Consider the following 24010-nt stretch of genomic DNA (forward strand, 5'->3'; position numbering starts at 1 on the left):
TGAAATGTTCTATATTTGGGTTGAGATAGTATTTATATATGTGCAAACATTTGTGAAAATTCATTGAATCATAGATCATTTAAGATCTATGCATTTCACTTTAAGCCAATTTTATCTTAATAAAGCATTTTAAAATACAAATTATCTTGGTTCATTAGTCAAAAGTCATTGCTGAAATGACATTCCAAGGCTCCACTTAGGAATGTATGTTTTCTCAAAGATAAAATATTGTTGAGGAATTCAGATATTTGAAAGCTTTGGATATATTTGGTGGCTGGACATGGAAAAATCTTGGCTGATGCTCAAAAATGCAATGTTATGTTCTTACATATTTTATTATGGACATAGTTACTATAAAAGGAAAAATCTACCTTTGCCCAAATTATATCACCAGTTTGTTTATGATTAGAAGTATAGGTATGGAAACCAAGGTATCAGACTAGCATAAAGCATGGAGAGCATGGTCTATATGCTTTGTATTTTCTGGTAAGCAAATCTGAATTTTCTAGGAAATACAAAGCTATCTAAATCTTCTGTGTTTCTGTATCTACAAGTAGTCTCCATGTTTTTTAGCATTTCCATTAAGTCAATGACAACATATGCTTGAATTTGTTTCACAGGTAGAAATATTGAAGCAAAGGGAAATTAAATTCATAATTACTTGACAGCAGTGTGACTAGTTTAAACTAGTTTAAACATTTCTATCACTCAGTCAACTGTTATCTTAATGGTTCAAAATTGGACAACAAATAAAATTTATTTTTAATTAACAGACCATTTTAAAAATCAACATCACAACCTGATCTCCTAATGTTAAATATTCAAGCAATGGAAAAAGAAACCTTTAAACCAATCTCTCAGCTTCAGGTCTATAGTATTTCTTCCAGTAAATGTTAGCCCCTTATATCACCAACAAAGTCTTTCTGAAGCCCCAGAGAAAAATAAGATGGAATCTAGCCTAATCTACTTGCCTTTAGGGGGCCAAGTGCAGAGGCCTTGCACCTAACCTTAAGGATTAGAGTTCCCAGCACAGAACCAACCACTTTTTCTGATACCTTAACAGGCTGTGTGCAGAAACATTGCACCCAAGACACTCAATTAAAGATGGCAGTGGCAGACCATGTGCAGAGATGCCGTGTCAGGCTTTGTAACCTGAAACATGAGCGGTATAACTGTACCCACCCTGCAACAGCTCTGCCCCTTCCCACTGCTGATAAGGACACCATAAAGCAGCGCCTGTGATTGTCAGTTGGGGATAGTATGCAGTCTAGAGTGAAAGTTTGAGTTTCTCCATTCTTTGATCAAAGAATAAAGCTTCCCTTTGCTTTTGAACTGAACTAAGTCTTGTTCTATTGACACGAGTGACTCTGGGCAGAACGACCTTTACTGAGCAGGGACTCAGAAGGGTGGATGACACAAACACAGAGGGCAAAATAAAAGTGAGCTAACTATAAAAACAGCTTGGTGCTGGCAATAGTTCTCTGAAAGAATGAATAGTATATCTGAGTTTTCTTTATTTCTAGGTAATTTGCTGAAGTATGGCACTCTATCTTATGAAAGCAACCTACAAAAGTTTTCATTACTTGCTGACTTGGACATATTTTTATAATATAATTCATTCTAAGGTAATCCAGAGTATGCCCATTCTTTGAAGGTTTATCTCTTACCCACATAAAGTATTTCCCAATCATGTTATGGTCACAGACACTTTTGTTAATTGGATGAACACTGCTATGAATTCTCTCTTCAGAAAAAAATTGAACATAGATTTGTAAACATCAAATTTTGTAAGTACTTTCTCAGGGCCCATAAACTTGTGACAAAGAAAACCTGCCTTTAAAAAATTTATATCTGAAACTCACAGTGATTCTTTTAATGACCAATTTAATTCTAACTATTATTCAACATGTTATATAGAGAAGTGGCTCACACTGAGGGGTATGGGAAACTCCTTTTTAGATTTCCATGTAAAATAGTCATGAAATACAAGTAATACTTTGTGAACCTGTTAAGAAAGTGCATAGCAAAAAAAAAATTTGCTATGACTTCCTTTCAGTCTTAAATAAACTTAATCACAACTTCTGTTATATTTTAAAATTATGGTCCATGAATGGGAAAAATAGGTTATTCAGTGTAAGGACAATGCTTATGAATAGATGGACTTGCAGACCCTTGGGAATAATTTCAAGATCCTACCCCTCTGCCCAACTTCCATCAAAGTCCAGAGGCTCAAAGGTAACTGACTGGGGGGGGGGGGGGGGGGGGAATAGAAATTAATTAAAAGTTTCTAAGAGAAAATATGTTAATTTAAATAAACAGAAGAATATCTTCTGACACACAGAGAGACTATTTAGAAAAATTTATTGTAATATAACTGCTGTAATTATACTGTGCTGTTCTTTTAAAATAGCCTTAGTTTGTTTCAATATGTTATTTGCATTTTGTTTCAGAAAGATTTCTTAACAGCAAATTGTTTCTGTTTTCATTTATAACCTGTGGTGACACAAAGTGAACTGGGCTCTATAAATTACTGTGGAAAGCAGTAAGTTAATAATCTGGTAAAACAAAGCCCCAAAGACATGACAAACAAACGGGGAATGTGGTGTTTGCAATTGCAGACTAAAAGAAGAAAAACATCTGAATTGCAAATACCATATTAAAAGTGGACACTGCCCATGACTGCTTTATGCAATAGTTTTGCAGGCCTGAGAAGAGAAATATAAAATTGGTAACTCAATTTAATATCATTGAATACTTGGACTACTATTGTATCCTTGGGCTTCACTGGTGGCTCAGATGGTAAAGAATCTGACAGCAATGCAGGAGATCCGGGTTCCATCCCTGGGTCAGGAACATCCCCTGGAGAAGGAAATGGCAGTCCCCTCTAATATTCTTGTCTGAAAAATTTTGTGGACAGAGGAACCTGATGGACTATAGTCCATAGGGTCGCAAAGAGTCAGACACAACTGAGCAACTAATACACACACTGTAGCCTCACTTAGTAAAAGTGAAAGTGAAGTCGCTAAGTAGTGTCCAACTCTTTGCGACCCCGTGGACTGTAGGCCACCAGGCTCCTCCGTCCATGGGATTTCCCAGGCAAGAATACTGGAGTGGGTTGCCATTTCCTTCTCCAGCGGATCTTCCCGACCCAGGGATCAAACCCGGGTCTCCCGCATTGCAGGCAGACACTAAAACCTCTGAGCCACCAGGGAAGCCCTGTATCCTCACTTAAGTATCTAGTTAATCATTAGAAGCATACTTTGAGGTCATTTACCCTTGATTGCCTTGGACTAGTAAATATTTTTAAGGAGTTTTAAAGCTTTAGTTTGGGTAGAGGCATGATCACCCAGAGACCCCACAGAGACTGAGACAGAACTGCGTTTGAGTGTCTCCTGTGGAGGTACAGGTCAGCAGTGGACTGCCACAGGGGCAGGGGCTCTAGGTGCAGCAGACCTGGGTATGGCATAAGCCCTCTTGGAGGAGGTCGCCATTAACCCCACCATAGAGCTGCCAGAACTTACACAGGACTGGGGAAACAGACTCTCAGAGGACACAAACAGAACCTTGTACACACTAGGACCCAGGAGGAAGGAGCAGTGACCCCACAAGAGACTGACCCAGACTTGCCCATAAGCATCCAGTAGTCTCTGGCGGAGGCATGGGTTGGCAGCGGCCTGCTGCAGGGTTGGGGGCACTGAGTGTAGCAGTGCATGCATGGAACCTTTTTAAGGAGGTCCCCATTATCTTCATTATATCCACCATAGCTTGGCCCCAGGTAAATAACAGGGAGGGAACACAGCCCCACCCATCCTCATAAAATTGGATTAAAGATTTCCTGAGCATGGCCTCCCCCATCAAAACAAGACCCAGTTTCCCCCTCATTCAGTTTCTCCAATCAGGAAGCTTTCATAAGCCTCTTATCTTTCTCCATCAGAGGGCAGACAGACTGAAACCACAGGCACAGAAAACTAACCAATCTGATCACATGGACCACAGCCTTGTCTAACTCAATGAAACTATGAGCCATGCCATGTAGGGTGAACCAAGACTGATGGGTCTCTCTGATGGTGGAGAGTTCTGACAAAACATGGTCCACTGGAGAACAGAATGGCAAACCACTTCAGTATTCTTGCCTTGAGAACCCCATGAACAGTATGAAAAAGCAAAAAGATAGGACACTGAAAGATGACCTTCCCAGGCCAGTAGGTGCCCAATATGCTACTGGAGATCAGTGGAGAAATAACTCCAAACAGAATGAAGAGACGGAACCAAAGCAAAAACAACACCCAACTGTGGATGTGACTGGTGATGTAAGTAAAGTCTGATGCTGTAAAGAGCAATATTGCATAGAAACCTGGAATGTTAGGTCCATGAATCAAGACAAATTGAAAGTGGTCAAACAGGAGATGGCAAGAGTGAACATCAGCATTCTAGGAATCAGCGAATGGACCGGAATGGATGAATTTAATTCAGATGACCATTCTATCTACTACTGTGACCAAGAATCACTTAGAAGAAATGGAGTAGCCATCTTAGTCAACAAAAGTCTGAAATGCAGTACTTGGATGCAATCTCAAAAATGACAGAATGATCTCTGTTCGTTTCCAAGGCAAGCCATTCAATATCACAGTAATCCAAGTCTATGTCCCGACCGGTAATGCTGAAGAAGCTGAAGTTGAACAGTTCTATCAAGACCTACAAGACCTTCTAGAATTAACACCCAAAAAAGATGTCCTTTTCGTTATAGGGGACTGGAATGCAAAAGTAGGAAGTCAAGAAATACATGGAGTAACAGGCAAATTTGGCCTTGGAGTACAGAATGAAGCAGGGCAAAGGCTAATAGAGTTTTGCCAAGGGAACGCACTGGTCATAGCAAACATCCTCTTCCAAAAACACAAGAGAAGACTGTATGCATGGATATCACCAGATGATCAATACTGAAATCAGATTGATTATATTCTTTGCTGCTGAAGAAGGACAAGTTTACACCGTCTGCAAAAACAAGACCAGGAGCTGACTATGACTCAGTTCATGAACTCCTTACTGCCAAATTCAGACTTAAATTAAATAAAGTAGGGAAAACCACTAGAAGTTTCAGGTATGACCTAAATCAAATCCCTTACCATTATATACAGTGGAAGTGAGAAATAGATTGAAGTGATTAGATTAGATAGACAGAGTGCCTGAAGAGCTATGGATGGAGGTTCATGACATTGTACAGGAAGCAGGGATCAAGACCATTCCCAAGAAAAAGAAATGCAAAAAGACACAATGGTTGTCTGAGGAGACCTTACAAACAGCTGTGAAAAGAAGAGACTTGAAAAGCAAAGGAGAAAAGGAAAGATAAACCCATTTGAATGCAGAATTCCAAAGAATAGCAAGGAGAGATAAGAAAGACTTCTTCATGAACAGTGAAATAGAGGAAAACAATAGAATGGGAAAGACTAGAGATCTCTTCCGGAGAAGGAAATGGCAACCCACTCTAGTATTCTTACCTGGAGAATCCCAGGGCTGGGGGGAGCCTGGTGGGCTGCCATCTATGGGGTCGCACAGAGTCGGACATGACTGAAGTGACTTAGCAGCAGCAGCAGCAGCAGAGATCTCTTCAAGAAAATTAGAGATGCCAATGGAACATTTCATGCATTAAATGGACACATTAAAGGCAGAAATGATATGGACCTAACAGAAGCAGAAGACATTTAGAAGAGGTGGCAAGAATACACAGAAGAATTATACAAAAAAAGATCTTCATGACCCAGATAATGACAATGGTGTGATCACTCACCTAGAGCCAGACATCCTGGAATGTGAAGTCAAGCGGGCCTTAGGAAGCATCACTATGAACAAAGCAGGTGGAGGTGACGGAATTCTAGTTGAGCTATTTCAAAGGCTAAAAGATAATTCTGTGAAAGTACTGCACTCAATATGCCAGCAAATTTGGAAAACTCAGCAGTAGTCACAAGACTGGAAAAGTTTTCATTCCAATCCCAAAGAAAGGCAATGCCAAAGAATGCTCAAACTACTGCACAATTGCATTCATTTCACACACTAGCAAAGTAATGCTCAAAATTATCCAAGCCAGGCTTCAACAGCACATGAACCGTGAACTTCCAGATGTTCAAGTTGGATTTAGAAAAGGCAGAGGGACCAGACATCAAATTGCCAACATCTGCTGGATCACAGAAAAAGCAAGAGAGTTCCAGAAAAACATCTACTTTTGCTTTATTGACTATACCAAAGCCTTTGACTGTGTGAATCACAACAAACTGTGGGAAATTATTAAAGAGATGGGAATATCAGACCACCTGACCTGTCTCCTGAGAAACCTGTATGCAGGTCAGGAAGCAACAGTTAGAACTGGACATGGAACAATAGACTGGTTCCAAATCGGAAAAGGAGTATGTCAAGGCTGTATATTTTCACTCTGCTTAATTAATTTATATGCAAAGTACATTATGAGAGATGCTGAGCTGGATGAAGCACAAGCTGGAATCAAAATTGCCAGGAGAAATATCAAAAACCTCAGATATGCAGATGACACTACCCTTATGGCAGAAAGCAAAGAAGGACTAAAGAACGTCTTGATGAAAGTGAAAGAGGAGAGTGAAAAAGCTGGCTTAAAGCTCAACATTCAGAAAACTAAGATCATGGCATCTGGTCCCATCACTTCATGGCAAAAAGATGGGGAAACAATGGAATCAGTGACAGACTTTATTTTCTTGGGCTCCAAAATCACTGCAGATGGTGACTGCAGCCATGAAATTAAAAGATGCTTACTCCTTGGAAGAAAAGTTGTGACCAACCTAGACAGCATATTAAAGAAGCAGACACATTACTTTGTCAACAAAGGTCTGTCTAGTCAAAGCTACGGTTTTTCCAGTAGTCATGTGTGGATGTGAGAGTTGGACTACAAAGAAAGCTGAGCACTGAAGAATTTATGCTTTTGAACTGTGGTGTTGGAGAAGACTCTTGAGAATCCCTTGGGCTGCAAGGATATCCAACCAGTCCGTCCTAAAGGAAATCAGTACTGAATATTCACTGGAAGGAGACTGATGCTGAAGCTGAAACTCCAATAATTTGGCCACCTGATGCAAAGAACTGACTCATTTGAAAAGACCCTGATGCTGGGTAAGATTGATGGTGGGAGGAGATGGAGAAGACAGAGGATGAGATGGTTGGTTGACATCACCAACTCAATGGACATGACTTTGAGTAAACTCTGGGAGTTGGTAATGGACAGGGAGGCCTGGTGTGCTACAGTCTATGGGGTCACAAAAAGTCAGACATGACTGAGCAAGTGAACTGAACTGATGATGATATAGCTTAATAAGCCACTTTGTGCGAGACCGTGACTAAGTTTTGTTGAGTTTTACAGACATTTTGTCACAGAATCAAAGTTGACTTCTCTTTATTCTCTTTACCACAGAGGAACTCAGACATGCTCTATTTGCAAACTGACTGCATGAAATGAAAAGCACAGTATTTCTGAAGCTGTTGACTTGGATAAATTGAGAATGTAATTAAAAAGAAAAAGGTTAGTAAAAGAACATTCTGGGAATTGAACATAAAAAAATCTGAATTGATGTCCCTGCCTGCTCATAGGTCTTTCACACAGTGTAGAAAGCTATCTCAAATGCTTTGCTTATCCTAGAGTTCATAGTCTTCTCCCTCTATTGCCTATTCCTTTATGTTCTGTCCTTAACAATCCCTGCAAATAAACTAAAATATTTGCATTCAAAATATCCACTCTATTACTCTGATGCTAATAATTACCTCAAATTATTTGTTCATTTGCATAGTAGAGATGAAAAATAATTTTTAGAAGTCTGCTTTCTTTACATTCTAAACTCTTTGTCACTAGCTCTTTTCCCATCACCATGTTATTTCCATCAAGCACATTACAAATGTCTTCAGGAAAATTATAGTCCCATGTTTTAAACTGATTCTTAATATCAATACACTTGAAAAGAAGGAAAGTCTTTTGTTTTTCCACACACCAATAATGTGTGAAACACAGAGGCTTTTTAAACATGTTTCACAGTGATCACTGGCTTAGAAGAGAGGGGGACCTTGGGGGACATCTAGTGAGACACTCCCATTTTGCACATAAAGAAGATGTGGCCCATATGATTTACCGAGGGTGACACAGTTAGTGGCAGAGCTACTGCCAGATGGTTCCCAGATCTATAAACCAAAAGCCCTGGTGATGCTAAATGGGTGTGATGGAGTCAAAATCCTCCCAGTTGGTAAAGAGTAATTCCATTCTTCCACTTTCTACTTCCACTATAATTCTCCCAGTTTAGATTTTAATCTTTATTTTGTATGACTTCAAATTCTCATTTTCCTAAGTTAATTATCTAATACACCAATGCCACATTAATCTCCTTAAGAGTCTCCTTTTGTCTGCTTTGACAAAGCCAGTCTTACTTTTCTCTAGGCCTCCTCAGAAAAATGACTGCAACAAAAATTCACATCTAATCTGAAGTCTGGTATCCAGGACAATTTTTCCCCATTGGGAAGAGATAAAATCAGCTTCAATGACTGAGCAGAGGAAGACACCAGAGGGAAAGCAGGCTCCACATGAAAAGAAAACTTTGATCTCTGACATATTTTGTTATAACAATTCAACATTCAGAATTAGGAGAGACCTGGTCATTAGATATCTATCCCAACATTTCTCAAGGAGTGCTACTTGGAATTCTGAGGCAAGGGATAACACTGTTACTGATTGTGCGGTCATGTAGATTTAGAAAACTGCAGTTACACCAAGTTAAATGGATTTCTTTCCTATAAAATTCTCAGAGCTTCTTATCTTAACAGGTATAGTTATACTTCAAAACAAACAAAAAAAAACATATAGGAAATACGTCTCAAGTTTATTTGAACAAGAAACTTTTTTCAGGAGATCCCACAGAAAACAGTTTTGAAGGAAAACACTGATCTAGACCAATCTGACAAATTGTAATTTAGTTCCAGGAGTCAGAACAATAACAACAACAAAAAGATCACTTTATTTTCAATCTACTGCTATTGACGGAAATATTTCTGTTTGTCTTGAGCTTTTTTTAACTTGCAGAAAATTCTGTCAAGTTAAATCATATAAGAAGAAAACACTTAGAGAGGCAGAAACAAGCAGGGAGCCTCATCCAGGGTGAGCCGATCACAGGACTCAGGAAGGGCTGCCCTTAGAAAAAGGATGGAGATTGCCATCTCTAGCTCAAAACTCCAATTAAAAGGCTTATTAGTTGAATAATAATAAGTACTGAGGAATTCATTGCATACAGAAAGATAAAGCACTAAAACTATTTAAATTAAACTTCAAGTAAAATTGCACAGACATAATTTTTAAAATAGGTTTACAATTTTGTAACTAAACTCCTGCTAGCTAAAAACAGAGCATTTTAAGCAATATTTAATAGTAACTGCAATTGATTGAAGACTTCATTTTACATTTAAGTCAATGAGCTCACTAAATAAATACACACACAAATATACACAGTGTATACTACATGAAAGAATTACATTTATAGCATTTTTTCTATACAAAATACATTGAGATAACCAAATAATAAATAAGAGGCTTCTCTTTAATGAAAGTGAAAGTGAAAGTCCCTCAGTCATGTCCGACTCTTTGCAACCCCACGGACTATACCACCATGGACTAAACCTGGAATTCTCCAGGCCAGAATACTGGAGTGGGTAGCCTTTCCCTTCTCCAGGAGAACTTCCCAACCCAGGGACTGAACCCAGGTCTCCTGCATTGCAGGCGGATTCTTTACCAACTGAGCTATCAGGGAAGCCCTTCTCTTTAATGAAGTTTTCCAAAAAATAAAGAAGAAATGATAGAATTATAGTGTCACCCTAAGGAAATAATAAATCTAGTCAATGAACATCAAAGCCCTAATTTACAAAAAAGAGACATACAGAGTATTCATCTGTCTCCTAATGGATCCTCCTAAAAAGTACTATTGCCCTAAAACTGAATATGAATTTGATCAATCCTATATCTCCAAATACCTTTTATACTAAATACAGGAAATATCACATGTTAAGTGATACCAGTGTGGTACAGTCAGCAAAATTTAACAACACAGGGAACTCTACTGGGTAAAAACCTTGATTTCTTCAACAAATATTGCATGAATAAAAAGAGGGACAGAAAATTTACAGATTTAAGAGACATAGCAACTAATTAAAAATTCACGTCCTTTATTTGGATTCTGACATTATTTTCTAGGTGTGATAATACTACCAGTTTTTAAAGTAGTCACCTTTTAGAGACATATACATATGATGTTTGATTTAAAATAATCCAGATATGCAGATGACACCATCCTAATGGCAGAAAGTGAAGAGGAACTAAAGAGCTTTTTGATGAAAGTGAAAGAGGAGAGTGAAAAAGCTGGCTTAAAACTCAACATTCAGAAAACTAAGATTATAGCCTCTAGTCCCATCACTTCATGGCAAATAGATGGGGAAACAATGGAAAGAGTGACAGATTTTATTCTTGGGCTCCAAAATCACTGCGGACAGTGACTGCAGCCATGAAATTAAAAGATGCTTGCTCCTTGGAAGAAAAGTTATGAACAACATAGACAGCATATTGAAAAGCAGAGATATCACTTTGCCAACAAAGGTCGGTCTAGTCAAAGTTATGGTTTTTCCAGTAGTCATATATGGATGTGAGAATTGGACCATAAAGAAGGCTGAGTGCCAAAGAATTGATGTTTTTGAACTGCGGTTTTGGAGAAGACTCTTAAGACTCCCTTGGACAGCAGGAAGATCAAATCAGTCAATCATAAAGGAAATCAACCCTGAATATTCATTGGAAGTACTTATGCTGAAGCTGAAACCCCAATACTTTGACCACCTGATGCGAAGAGCTGACTCACTGGGAAAGACACTGATGCTAGGATATACTGAAGGCAATAGGAGAAGGAGGCCACAGAGGATGAGATGGTTAGACAGCATCACTGACTCAATGGACATGAATTATGAACTTGAGCAAATTCCGGGCCATAGTGGAGTACAGGGGAGCCTGGCATGCTGCACTCCATGGAGTCACAAAGAGTAGGACATGACTTAGTGACTGAACAATAACAATGACCAAAATTTGACTATAAAATTAGTCATTTACTCTTCAAATATTCTCTTTTTACCCAAAGAATTTTCAATTCATCTGTTTCCCACTGAAAAAATCATATAATAATAATTACTATTTATTAGATATGATTTATTCAGAAACTAGTACAAAGACAAAATATAAAACTGATTTAACTTAGTTTGTCTAGTACTTTTCATTTTATACTTAATATGTCATTTTGAATTTTGTTAAAATTTAAAATCATACATCACAAAATTTAGAAGAAACCTACTATTTTTTAACTCTTTCCAGGTTAATTGCTTTTCATGATACTATTTCTTCTGCTGCATTCACTGTATGTGCAAAATTGTGCATGGGTATACAAAATCTGCAGTGCAATATCATGGACTCATTCTATATTTCACCAGCTATTTCACAAAATGCTTATTCTCCACCATGGACTGTAGCCTGCCAGGCTCCTCTGTCCATGAAATTCTCCAGGCAGGAATACTGGTGTGGGTAGCCACTCCCTTATCCAGGCATCTTCCTGACCCAGGGATCAAATCCAGGGTCTCCTACATAGCAGGTAGATTCTTTACCATCTGAGCCACCAAGAAAGCCCACTCCCCACCTATTATATAGTAAATAATCCAAGGACAAAGTTCCTTATAAATGATTTGGAAAAACCCCTGGGTTTGAATAAATCCTCTTGAATAGATGAAAGAGAAAAATTATTGTATATTTTGAAAATATACTTTTCTTCCAAGGTGAACATTTTTTTTAATTAAATTAAGCTTAAAATGGTGGTCTTGTTGAAAAAACATGTGAAACCAAAGCTCTGCCACTAACACTGTAATCTTATATAAATAAATCATTTAATAACAAGGAAAAAGTTTAAAGATGTAGAAAAGTATAATGTAAATCATAAAGTAGATAAATGACATTCCCTACAGGGAACACTTTATACCAGAGGTCATCAAGCTTTTCTCTCTAAAGGATTAGATAGTAAATATAATATGTCAGGCTTTGCAGACCATACGATCTCTATTGCAACTACTCAGCTCCGCTGATACAGCATGAGAGCAGCAACAGACCGTGTATAAACAAATCAATGGCCATGTTCCAATAAAACTTAGCTTATGACAGTGAAATTTTATTTTTCTAGCATCTTCATGTATCAAGCAGTATTTTTCTTCTGATGTTTTTCAACCTTTACAAATGTAAAAATCATTCTTAGTTCACAAGCCCTGCAGAAACAGGTAATAGGCCAGATTTGGCAGACAGACTCTATAGTTTGCCAATCCCTGCTTCATACATACCCTCTCCCAAGTCCGGTCAACAATCAGAATTGGTTTTTTTGTTCATGTCATTCTGCTTCTTCTAACTCTGCAGAAAAAGCCGTCTTTATTTACACATTTAGTACCTAGTAGAAGTATATTATGTTTTTGCAACATTAGAAACAAATGACTTTAATGTGAAGGATCATCAAGCAGAATTCAGGTTACAAAACAGTTGGAAGAATTAGAGGCTATTAAAAAGGTAAACTTAAGCGACTTTAAACAATTACCAATTTATACCAATGCAGATAACAATGGCAGGAGAGAGTGAGTTTAACTTAGAGATTCTTAATGCAAAGGAGTGCTTGGTTAGAAAAAGACTATGAAGGAGAAAATTTTCAGTCTACTGTATGAGTGGGATAAGGGGTTGTATGGATACTTGTATTGAGTTCTAGGGTAGAGGATGGAGAAAGAAAAGCCGGCAAACTTTCATGCAACAGCTGCAACAGTGCAGAGAAAATCAAAGTGCAACAATATGCAGTTCTCAACAACAATAAAAACAATATGCAGTTCTCACTAGTAAAAAGTAGATAAAGGTTGGGGAACATTAGAAAATGACTTTAAAGATGACTGCTCAAAATGCAACTTAATAACTTCTCTCTGAAAAAAACTGCAGGCAAATAATCCGAAGACAAAGTAAAATCAACCCATACTCCTGAATCCTTAAGCTCTAGACTTCAATTCTAAGAAAAGATTCAAAGTGAGAATATTTTATTAATCAACACCTGAATAATAAAATACCTATTATTTATAAACTGCCTACCGGGTGCCTGTCAGTGTTTCAGAAGACAACTGGTGAACAAAGTTCTCACCTTTGTAATGAGGGTTGAAGAAATAACTAATCTTCCTAGGGTCACATAATTACAAAGGTGAAGAAATCTGAACCCTGCTTTGGCACCAAAATTAAAGCTCTTTCCCATTATTTAGCAAACAGTGTAAGCCTTTCTTTGATATTCCAGAGTTGCCCAACCATGTTCCTTAATGTGCAAAATGGCAACGCAGTATAAATAACCCAGCAACTCTGCAGCAACGCACAGGAATGCTAGGTTCAGAGTTTGGATTCCAAAGCTATTTTTAAGTCCCAGTGTTTGCAGCAGATAACACAAGAGAAATCACACAAATGGCAGTTAAAAATGAAGTTAAATGTGGGCTTCTGACTATGATGTATTTCACCAATTTGAATCTCCAAACCTCTTCCCTAGAGCTATAATTAAAAGATTAGAAGTGTAGTTAGTCCAAACCTCCATTTGAGATCTATGATTTTTTTTTCTATGATTTTTATTTATAGTTAGAAATTTGATTGCAAAGATTTCATTTTCCTTAATGAAATGAGTTCAAATTCTAATTCACAAAGGAAAAGCTTGAACTGCAGCTTTGACTTCCAAAGACATGACAAAGAAAACTCTTTCGGCCTGAGCACTACAAACAATTCTCCAAGCACTTTTCAAACTCTTCCTTTAATTAACAGGATTATTTCTTCCCTGTAAAGAAACAGAAATGGTACCATTTCCCCTGTTTGTGTTTCCCTACACAAATGGATAACTTGGAGCTTAAGCTCAGGACTTCAAAAGTAGGCCGGTGTTAATAACCTCCAATGCCCATCAGGTTGATTAGCAGGAGAACTGTGGTTAAGAACATCTTTAAAGGACCAGGTCATGTGAGCAGAACTGTCAGTGTGCAAAAAATGTGGAACCAGAAATTCTGAACATTTATCACATTTAGGGAACTAATATCAGAGGCAAAGTTTTCTGTTAGAAAAATGACTTATCATATTAATGAATTGTGGGAAATGGATTTACTTAACATGAAGATAAATGGGATATTTGTTCATCTACATTCTCTATTTCTTTTTGAGTATTTCTCTCTCTCTCTTTGATTAATACTATTTCTTCATCTTCTTACTGCATCTTTTTAAAGCATTTTTCATTCCTGGTTTCTACAGTTCCTAAAATTTACTACCTGTTTGCTAGAACGTGTTTGTGTATTATTTCTTACTTTCCTGAATTTCTGTCCTGCCTTCCTGGCCAATAATGGAAATTGGGGACTAAACAGACATAAGGAAAATATGCCCCTGGGACTAAAAAAAAATAAAACAAATCTGCCACTACCTCACCCCTACCATCACTTCACCCCAACAAAGTGATTTATGTTCCCAAGTTCTTCTTGAAGCTCTTCCAAGGATTTTAAGGCCAAAACAAAGTGTGGCATGCCGGGATTGAACACATCACAACAAAAGGATTTAGGCAGGTTGATTAGCCTGGGAACGTGCTGAGAGCTGGTAAACTAAGGACCTGATACTGCTGGGACTCCTGCACACAGTTTGACCCAGTAGCTGGGCACATCAAAGTGTATGAACACAGACTTTTTCCCTCTGTTAGTCCTCCTCTCTGGCCAGATTCACTAAACCTTATTCTTTATTCAAAAGCTATTACTCTAAGTGGATGGGCTATGTCACATTACACCAATCATTCTTATTTAACATTAAATTCTTTGGTTGTTTGAGAATATACACAGACATACATGTATACACACACACACACACACACCCATACCAAAGAACTCCAAAAAAAGTGTCAGCAAAACAGTGTTTGTTTGATTATGTAGACTTTGTCTCACTTGTAGATAAATGAGATGCTAATTCAAGAACTTTTTCTGAAAATCTAGTTTATATTTAATATCTTCTGGAATCCAAATAGAATTCTGGAAAGCATGGAAGAATGGAAGCATTAGAGTACTTATGAGGTTGTAACAGAAAAGAAGTGTTCCACTTTTTGACAAAACACCAAATATCCCAAACTGAATAACCTGCATCTAAAATATGCTAAGGGTAAAGGAAGGGCGTTTCTCTAAAATATTTTCTCAGAGACTTTCATTCTGGTTCATCCTCTCTCTCCTTTTCTGATTGCTTTTAAAAATACAGGGAAACCCACTCTATCAACACCTTTTTGCACCATGTAAGATTTCTGGAGTAAAAATATGAATGTGGACTAAAATCTGTGCGCTCCTTAGATTCTAATATATTTCAAATCTCTTTGGTACAGTTTTATGTTTTTGAAACTTTTTGTTGTTGTTTTAATGTTGAAACTGAATGTTTATTGATCAGTTTGTGTGGTAGGTCTAGATGTTAGTCATGTAACATCCTCAGTTATTAAAAAGTAGTTAATATACTCTTCAGGGATAGACTCCATTCATTTTCACAATATCACTGTTGCACTTCTGAAATTCATATCAAAGCCACAATGAGCCACATATTGTAAGGTGAATGACATAACCATATAACTTTGACTGGATAAACTACAGAACTATTGAACTTCACATATAGTTTCTAACATAGACTTTGATTTTTATCTTTAGTATGTCCATGATTTTAAAGTATCTATTTTATTTTTAAAGATCAGTTAAAATTCCAGATGTTATAGCCTATGTATTTATATTATTTTTAGAATTCCCATTAAATTGCAAAATTTATGCAAATTACACATCAATTCACTCTATAAAATGATATTTTATCTCTTTCACAGAAAAGTCCTTCCCATACTGAAAATAATTATATACTGCATTTCTACTTTGCTGCCTGTTAAGATTTTGCTATAAATTTAAATAATAAATACTGCCTGTTATTCAAACATAAAGTGATCCAAAAAAAAAAAAAAACAACCCTTTGGGCCATTGTGATAGTTTAATTTGCAATATGGGTTAATACATGATCAAAAACTACTGCTGACTACAAGACTATTTCCAAGGAATTGCAAAAATTGTGAGCCTTTTTCATTTTCAGGGATTTGATAAGAAGAAATTGATTTTGCCAAGAATCATCATTTCCTTTCACCAAAATACATCTCCTACCTATAAAAGGCCAAAAAAGCAGGTTAACTCATTGTTGTATGTCAAGGTTCAATGCAAAAGTAAAAAGAATTTTAATTAGAAAATGTCATGTTCCCATGTTCTAAAGAATTAACTTACTTTCCACTGTGAAAGCAAATTGAGGAGAGGGATTTAATACAATATACTCTTATACAACATTTCACTTCCTATTTCACTGGAATAAAATGCAAAATCCTTACCGTGGCCTACAAAACCTTATGTAATCTGCTCTCATTCCCACTCCAGGATCCAGCCTTGCCTCCAATTACTCTCCCACTCTTCCTTCTTCTCCTGCCAATCATTCCCTGTATTATATCTTCTGTATCAAAACACACCCTGCCTCAGAGTTTTTCCACTTACTGTGTCCTATGCTTGAAATACTTTCCCCCAGAGAGCAACATGGCTTCATCCATCAGTTCAACAAGTTTTCTGCTCAGCATTACTTCAGAGAGTTAATCATCCTACCAAAAATCTCCCTTTTAACCCTAACACTCTCTATTCTCTTCCTGTACAAAGTAGGTGCTCAAATGTTTGAAACTTCTGAGTGAGGGTTACAGTAAAACCCTGATGGCCAAGATTAAACAACTCTTCCCAAGTATAATAGATATCTTCATAAAAACCCTTAATATGGGTCTGGAAGGATGAATAGAAATCCACAAAGCACAAAACAGCATTCACTTGTGCAAAATGGTCAGTGGTTCAGGAAACTGAAGTAAAGAGTAAAACAGAGTGATTAGTTAGTGATGGGACTTTGTCTGTCTTGCCAAAGAATTTAGTGACTGGGGAGCAAAGTGAAGATTTAAGCCCAGAGAAAAGATGATATGAGAAAAGATCAGCTCTTTTGGAGGGACCTCACAGACAAAAGCATGGAGGACAGATTTGGGGCAGGTAAAAAACAGAGTCCTTGGACAGCAAGGAGATCAAACCAGTCAATCCTAAAGGTTGAATATTCATTGGAAGAACTAATGCTGAAGCTGAAGCCCCAGTACTTTGACCATCTGAAGCAATGAGCCAGTTCACTGAAGGAAAAAAAAAAAACAACAACAATCTGGGAAAGATTGAAGGCAAAAGGAGAAGAGGGTGGCAGAAGATGAAATGGTTTGATAGCATCACTGACTCAGTTGACATGAAAATGAAAGTGAAAGTCACTCATTCGTGTCGACTGTTTGCAATAACATGGCCTATACAGTCCATGGAATTCTCTATCCCTTCTCCAGGGGATCTTCCTGACCCAAGAATCAAACCAGGGCCTCCTGCATTGCAGGTGGATTCTTTACCAACTGAGCTATCCGGGAAGCCCCAGTTGACATGATTTTGAGCAAACTCCAGGAGATAGTAGACGACAGAGGAGCCTGGCATGCTTCAGTCCATGGGGTCACAAAGAGCTGGACACTACTTAGCAACTGAAAAGCAACAACAACAGCAAAGAACAGAGTCCCAGAGACAGTTTAGTAGGCTAGCCTAACAATTTGAGACATGATGGGGGTCTGAACTTAGGCAATATAACATGGGATGTTAATGGCTTTTATTTTTTATTTTTTCCATTTATTTTTATTAGTTGGAGGCTAACTACTCTACAATATCATAGTGGTTTTTGCCATACATTGACATGAATCAGCCCTGGATTTACATGTGTTCCCCATCCTGAACCCCCCTTCCACCTCCCTCCCCATCCTATCCCTCTGGATCATCCCAGTGCACCAGCCCCGAGCACTTGTCTCATGCATCCAACCTGGACTGGCAACCTGTTTTACACTGAGGGAACCAGATCTGAAAGATGTGACACATGTACCTCAGTGTTCATCATAGCACTGTTTATAATAGCCAGGACTTGGAAGCAACCTAGATGCCCATCAGCAGGCGATGGCTTTTACTTATGAAAAACTTCAGCAGTGATGACTATTCTCTATAAATAACACATGTCCAAATACCATTTTTCAGATAATTTTTTTCCTTTATACTAGTATAATTTGTTGAACAGATGCAATATGAAGAAAAAAAAGGGAGAAATAAATACCAAAAAAAAATCTAATTCATTGAACAATTTACTGCACTTTTCCAAGAGACAGCAGATGAATTGTGATGGTCCCACCAGATGCTGCTATACCTTGAAAATGCAACTACTGAAATACACACTAAAAAATGTTTCTAGAGCTTTTGGATTCCTGTGAGACAAACACATTTGAAAAGTCTTGCAGGTTATACATGGAAAATAATTGTAAGCAGTATATAGGGAATCTGATGAGTAGGAAAGGCTGTTCACAGCAAGATTAATATACAGTATTAAACTTAAATCAATAAAATTCTCTCTGGACTCAAGCACTATCTGGTCTTCATTTGGGTGGTAAAACTGAAAGATGAAACAAATCATTCCATTACTTTGCTAGATAGTGATATAGAATTATAGCCCAAAGATGGGATTGTTAAAATATTAGAAGTTTTTCTCATGCTCAAAATAGCTTCAGATCAGACAGAACTGAACTCAAATACACCATTTTGTATAAATAAAAGCAAATGGGCTCCCTTTTCTGGCCTTATTTTCTAGTATATCAAAATTACTCTGTCATAATGAACCCACATGCCAATGCAGGAGACATAAGAAATGCAGGTTCAGTCCCTGGATTGGGAAGAGCCCCTGTAGAAAGGCATAGCAACCCGCTCCAGTATTCTTGCCTGGAGAGTCCCATGGACAGAGGAGCCTTGTGGGCTACAGTCCATAGCATTGCACAGAGTCAGACATGAATGAAGTGTCTTAGCATGCATGCAATATTAAAAAATACATTGATGTCTGGCTTCTGATTGGACCATGTGTGACATACTGTTTCTCAATATGTTACATTAATATTTATCATCTCCTATAGTATTACTGGTAGTTAGAAAACTAAAAGACAAATTCAGACAAGGTATCTGAGGAATCTTAATATGCAATTTCATTAATCCAGTAACCTGTGCTGTGCTATGCTTAGCCGCTCAGTCATGTCCAACTAACATGACCCCATGGACTATAGCCCACCAAGCTTCTCTGTCCATGGGGATTCTCCAGGCAAGCACACTGTAGTGGGTTGTCATCCTCTCCTTCAGGGGATCTTCCCAAACCAGGGATCAAACCCAGTCTCCCACATTGCAAGGAGATTCTTTACAGTCCGAGCCACTAGGGAAGCCCCAATCCAGGAATCGACTTACAGCAAATTATATTACAAAAATAATTGGATAAGTGGCTCAAAATTCATATTTAATTCATCAAAGTTGAAAAGAACAGAAACAGACTGAAACTAGTTTAAACCAAAAAAGGAGACTTGTGAAAGGACATCTAAAATTCACAAATGCCAAGCACTACAAGTGAGAAGGGCTGGGTAGGACTTATGCAAACTGAAACCATTAACAAGAAAGCTACCAGAGCCAAAGCAGTGGCTTGCCCTATTTTTCTTGCAAGAGGCACATCAACCATCCCCAGAACCTGTGTCCCTCTTGCTTCTCTCCTTTTCCTTCTTTCCAGAGCACTCCAATGTGCTATGTAGCTCATTTAAAATGCCAACTGTTTATTACCTTCTGGTATGTAAGCTTCATGAAAGCAGATGTCTTAGTTTTATTCACTGATGTGTTCCAAGCAGCTCGAATAGTGAGTGAGTGGTACATGGTAGATGCTCTGTATATCTGTTCCTTTTTGTTTGTTTGTTTCCTTGCTATTCTTTCTTGCTTTCCCCCCACTATTTCTTATTAATCTTTAGCATGCAAATGGTCACATTTGGTTACTTCAGCCCCCAACTTCAGCTATCAGTGGGGGGCAGTCCCAAGATGACAGAGGAATAGGACGGGGAGACCATTTTCTCCCCCACAAATTCATCTAAAGATCACTTGAATGTTGAGCAACTTCCACAAAACAACTTCTGAACGCTGGTGGAGGACACCAGTCACCCAGAAAGGCAGCCCATTCTCCTCGAAAGAAGAGATTTGATTACTGGTTTATTTGCTCTCTTGCCTTTTGACCCTCCCTTTTCTCCTCCAGGTCACTTCTATCTCCTTTCTCCCCCTTCTCTTCTCTACTTAACTCTGTGAATCTCTCTGGGTGTTCCAAGCTGTGGATAACACTTAGGGAACTGTTTACTGGCTAGATTACTCTCTCCCATTTTGACTCCCCCTCTTTCCTCCTGGTCACCTCTATCTCCCTCCTCCCTCTTCTCTTCTCTATGTAACTGTTTGAATCTCTCTGGGTGTCCCTCGCTGTGGAGAATTGTTTCACCATTAACCTAGATGTTTTCTCATCTGTGCTGTATGGATGGAGAAGTCTTGAGGCTACTGTAAGAGAAGGACAGAAAGTCAGAGACAGAAGGCTTAACTCCAAAACTTGAGAACATCAGAGAACTCTTGATTCCAGGGAACATTAATAGACAAGAGCTCACCCAAAAGTCTCCATTCCTACACTGAAACCAAGGTCCACCCAAGAGTCAACAAGTTCCAGGTACAAGACATACCATGCTAATTCTCCAGCAAAGCAGGAACACAACCTTGAGCATTAAAAGACAGGTTGCCCAAAGCCATACCAAACCCATAGATGCCCCAAAACTCCATACTGGACACTTCATTTGCACTCCAGAGCAAAGAGATACAGCTCTACCCATCAGAACATGGATTAAGCTCCCCCAACCAGGAAACCTTGACAAGCCACTTGTCCAACCCCACCCACAGGGAGCAGATTCCACAATAAAGAGAAACCATGAACTTTCAGCCTACACAAAGGGCACCCCAAACACAGTAATCTAAACAAAATGAAAAGGCAGAGAAATATCCAGCAGGTAAAGGAACATGATAAATACCCACCAAACCAAACAAAAGAAGAGGGGATAGTCTACCTGAAAAAGAATTCAGAATAATGATAGTAAAGATGAACCAAAATCTTAAAAACAAAATGGAGTTACAGATAAACAGACTAGACACAAGGATTGAGAAGATGCAAGAAATGTTTAACAAGGACCTAGAAGAAATAAAGAAGAGTCCATCAATAATGAATAATCAATAACTGAGATCAAAAGCACTCTGGAAGGAACCAACATAGAATAACTGAGGCAGAAGACAGGATAAGTGAGATGGAAGATAGAATAGTGGAAATAAATGAAGCAGAGAGGGAAAAAGAATGAAAAGAAATGAGGACAACCTCAGAGACCTCTGGGACAATGTTAAACACCCCAACATTCAAATCATAGATGTCCCAGAAGAAGAAGACAAAAGGAAAGGGCATAAGAAAATACTTGAGGAGATAATGGTTGAAAACTTCCCTAAAATTGGAAAGGAAATAGCCACCCAAGTCCAAGAAACCCAGAGAGTCCATAGAGGATAAACCCAAGATGAAATACTCCAAGAAACATATTAATCAAACTAATGAAGATCAAACACAGAAAGCAAATATTAAAAGCAGCAAGGGAAAAGCAACAAATAACACACAAGGGGATCCCCATAAGGATAACAGCTCATCTTTCAATAGAAACTCTTCAGGCCAGAAGGGAATGGCAGGACATACTTAAAGTGATGAAAGAGAAAAACCTACAACCAAGATTACTACACCCAGCAAGGATCTCATTCAGATATGAAGGAGAAATCAAAAGCTTTACAGACAAGCAAAAGCTGAGAGAATTCAGCACCACAAAACCAGCTCATCAACGAATGCTAAACGATCTTCTCTAGACAAGAAACACAGAAAAGGTTTATAAAATCAAACCCCAAACAACAAAGTGAATGACAATGGCATCATACTTATCAGTAATTACCTAAAAGTAAATGGGTTGAATGCCCCAACCAAAAGACAAAGACTGGCTATTTGGATACAAAAACAAGACACCTATATATGCTGTCTACAAGAGACCCACCTCAAAGGGACACACACAAGACTGGAAATGAAGGGCTGGAAAAAGATATTTCATGTAAATGGAGACCAAAAGAAATCAGGACTAGCAATACTCATATCAGATGAAATAGACTTTGAAATAAAGATTGTGAAAAGAGACAAAGAAGCACACTACATAATGATCAAAGGATCAACCCAAGAAGATATAACTGTTATAAATATATATGCACCCAACATAGGAGCACCTCAATACATAAGGCAAATGCTAACAAGTATGAAAGGGGAAATTAACAGTAACAAAATAATAGTGGGAGATTTTAACACCCCACTCATACCTATGAATAGATCAACTAAACAGAAAATTAGCAAGGAAACACAAGATTTAAATGATACAATGGCCCAGTTAGACCTAACTGATACCTATAGGGCATTTCACCCCCAAACAATGAATTTCACCTTTTTCCCAAGTGCACAAGTAACATTCTCCAGGATAGACCACATCCTGGGTCATAAATCTAGCCTTGGTAAATTAAAAACATTGAAATCATTTCAAGTATCTTTTCTGATCACAATAAGGTAAGATTAGATGTCAACTACAGGGAAAAAAACTATTAAAAATGCAAACATATGAAGGTTAAACAACACACTTCTGAATAACCAACAGATCATGGAAGAAATGCAAAAGGAAGTCAATATATGAATAGAAACAAATGAAAATGAAAACACAACTCAAAACCTATGGGATTCAGTAAAAGCAGTGCTAAGAGGAGGGTTCATAGCAATACAAGCTTACCTCAAAAAACAAGAGAAAAATCAAATAATGACCTAACTTTACACCTAAAGCAACTAGAAAAAGAAGAAATGAAGAATGCCAGGGTTAGTAGAAGGAAAGAAAACATAAAAATCAGAGCAGAAATAAATGAAAAAGAAACAATGGAGACTACAGGGAAAAAAATTAACAAAACTAAAAGCTGGTTCTTTGAGAAGATAAATAAGACAAACCATTAGCCAGACTCATCAAGAAAAAAAGGGAGAAGAATCAAATTAACAAAATTAGAAATGAAAATGGAGAAATCACAACAGACAACACAGAAATACAAAGCATCATAAAAGACTACTATCAGCAATTATATGCCAATAAAATGGACAACTTGGAAGAAATGGATGAATTCTTAGAAAAGTATAACCTCCCAAAATTGAACCAGGAAGAAATAGAAAATCTTAACAGACCCATCACAAGCATTGAAATCGAAACTGTAATAAAAAATCTTCCAACAAACAAAAGTCCAGGACCAGATGGCTTCACAGGTGAATTCTACCAAAAATTTAGAGCACAACCAGCACCTGACCTACTCAAACTCTTCCAGAAAATTGCAGAGGAAGTGAAGGTAAACTCCCAAACTCATTCTACGAAGCCACTATCACCCTAATACCAAAACCAGGTAAAGATACCACAAAAAAAGAAAACTACAAGCCAATAGCACTGATGCACATAGATGCAAAAATCCTCAACAAAATTCCAGGAAACAGAATCCAATAACATATTGAAAAGATACATTATGACCAAGTGGGCTTTATCCAAGGAATGCAAAAATTCTTCAATATTTGCAAATCAATCAATGTGATACACCACATTAATAAATTGAAAGATAAAAACCATATTATTATCTCAATAGATGCAGAGAAAGCCTTTGACAAAATTCAACACCCATTTATGATTAAACACTCTCCAGAAAGCAGGCATAGAAGGAACATACCTCAACATAATAAAAGCCATCTATGATAAACCCAGAGCATACATCATCCTCAATGGCAAAAAATTGAAAGCATTTCCTCTAAAGTCAGGAACAAGACAAGGGTGCCACCTCTCACCACTACTATTCAACA

The sequence above is a fragment of the Dama dama genome, chromosome 12 (assembly GCF_033118175.1).
Source record: "Dama dama isolate Ldn47 chromosome 12, ASM3311817v1, whole genome shotgun sequence".
NCBI lineage: Eukaryota > Metazoa > Chordata > Mammalia > Artiodactyla > Cervidae > Dama > Dama dama.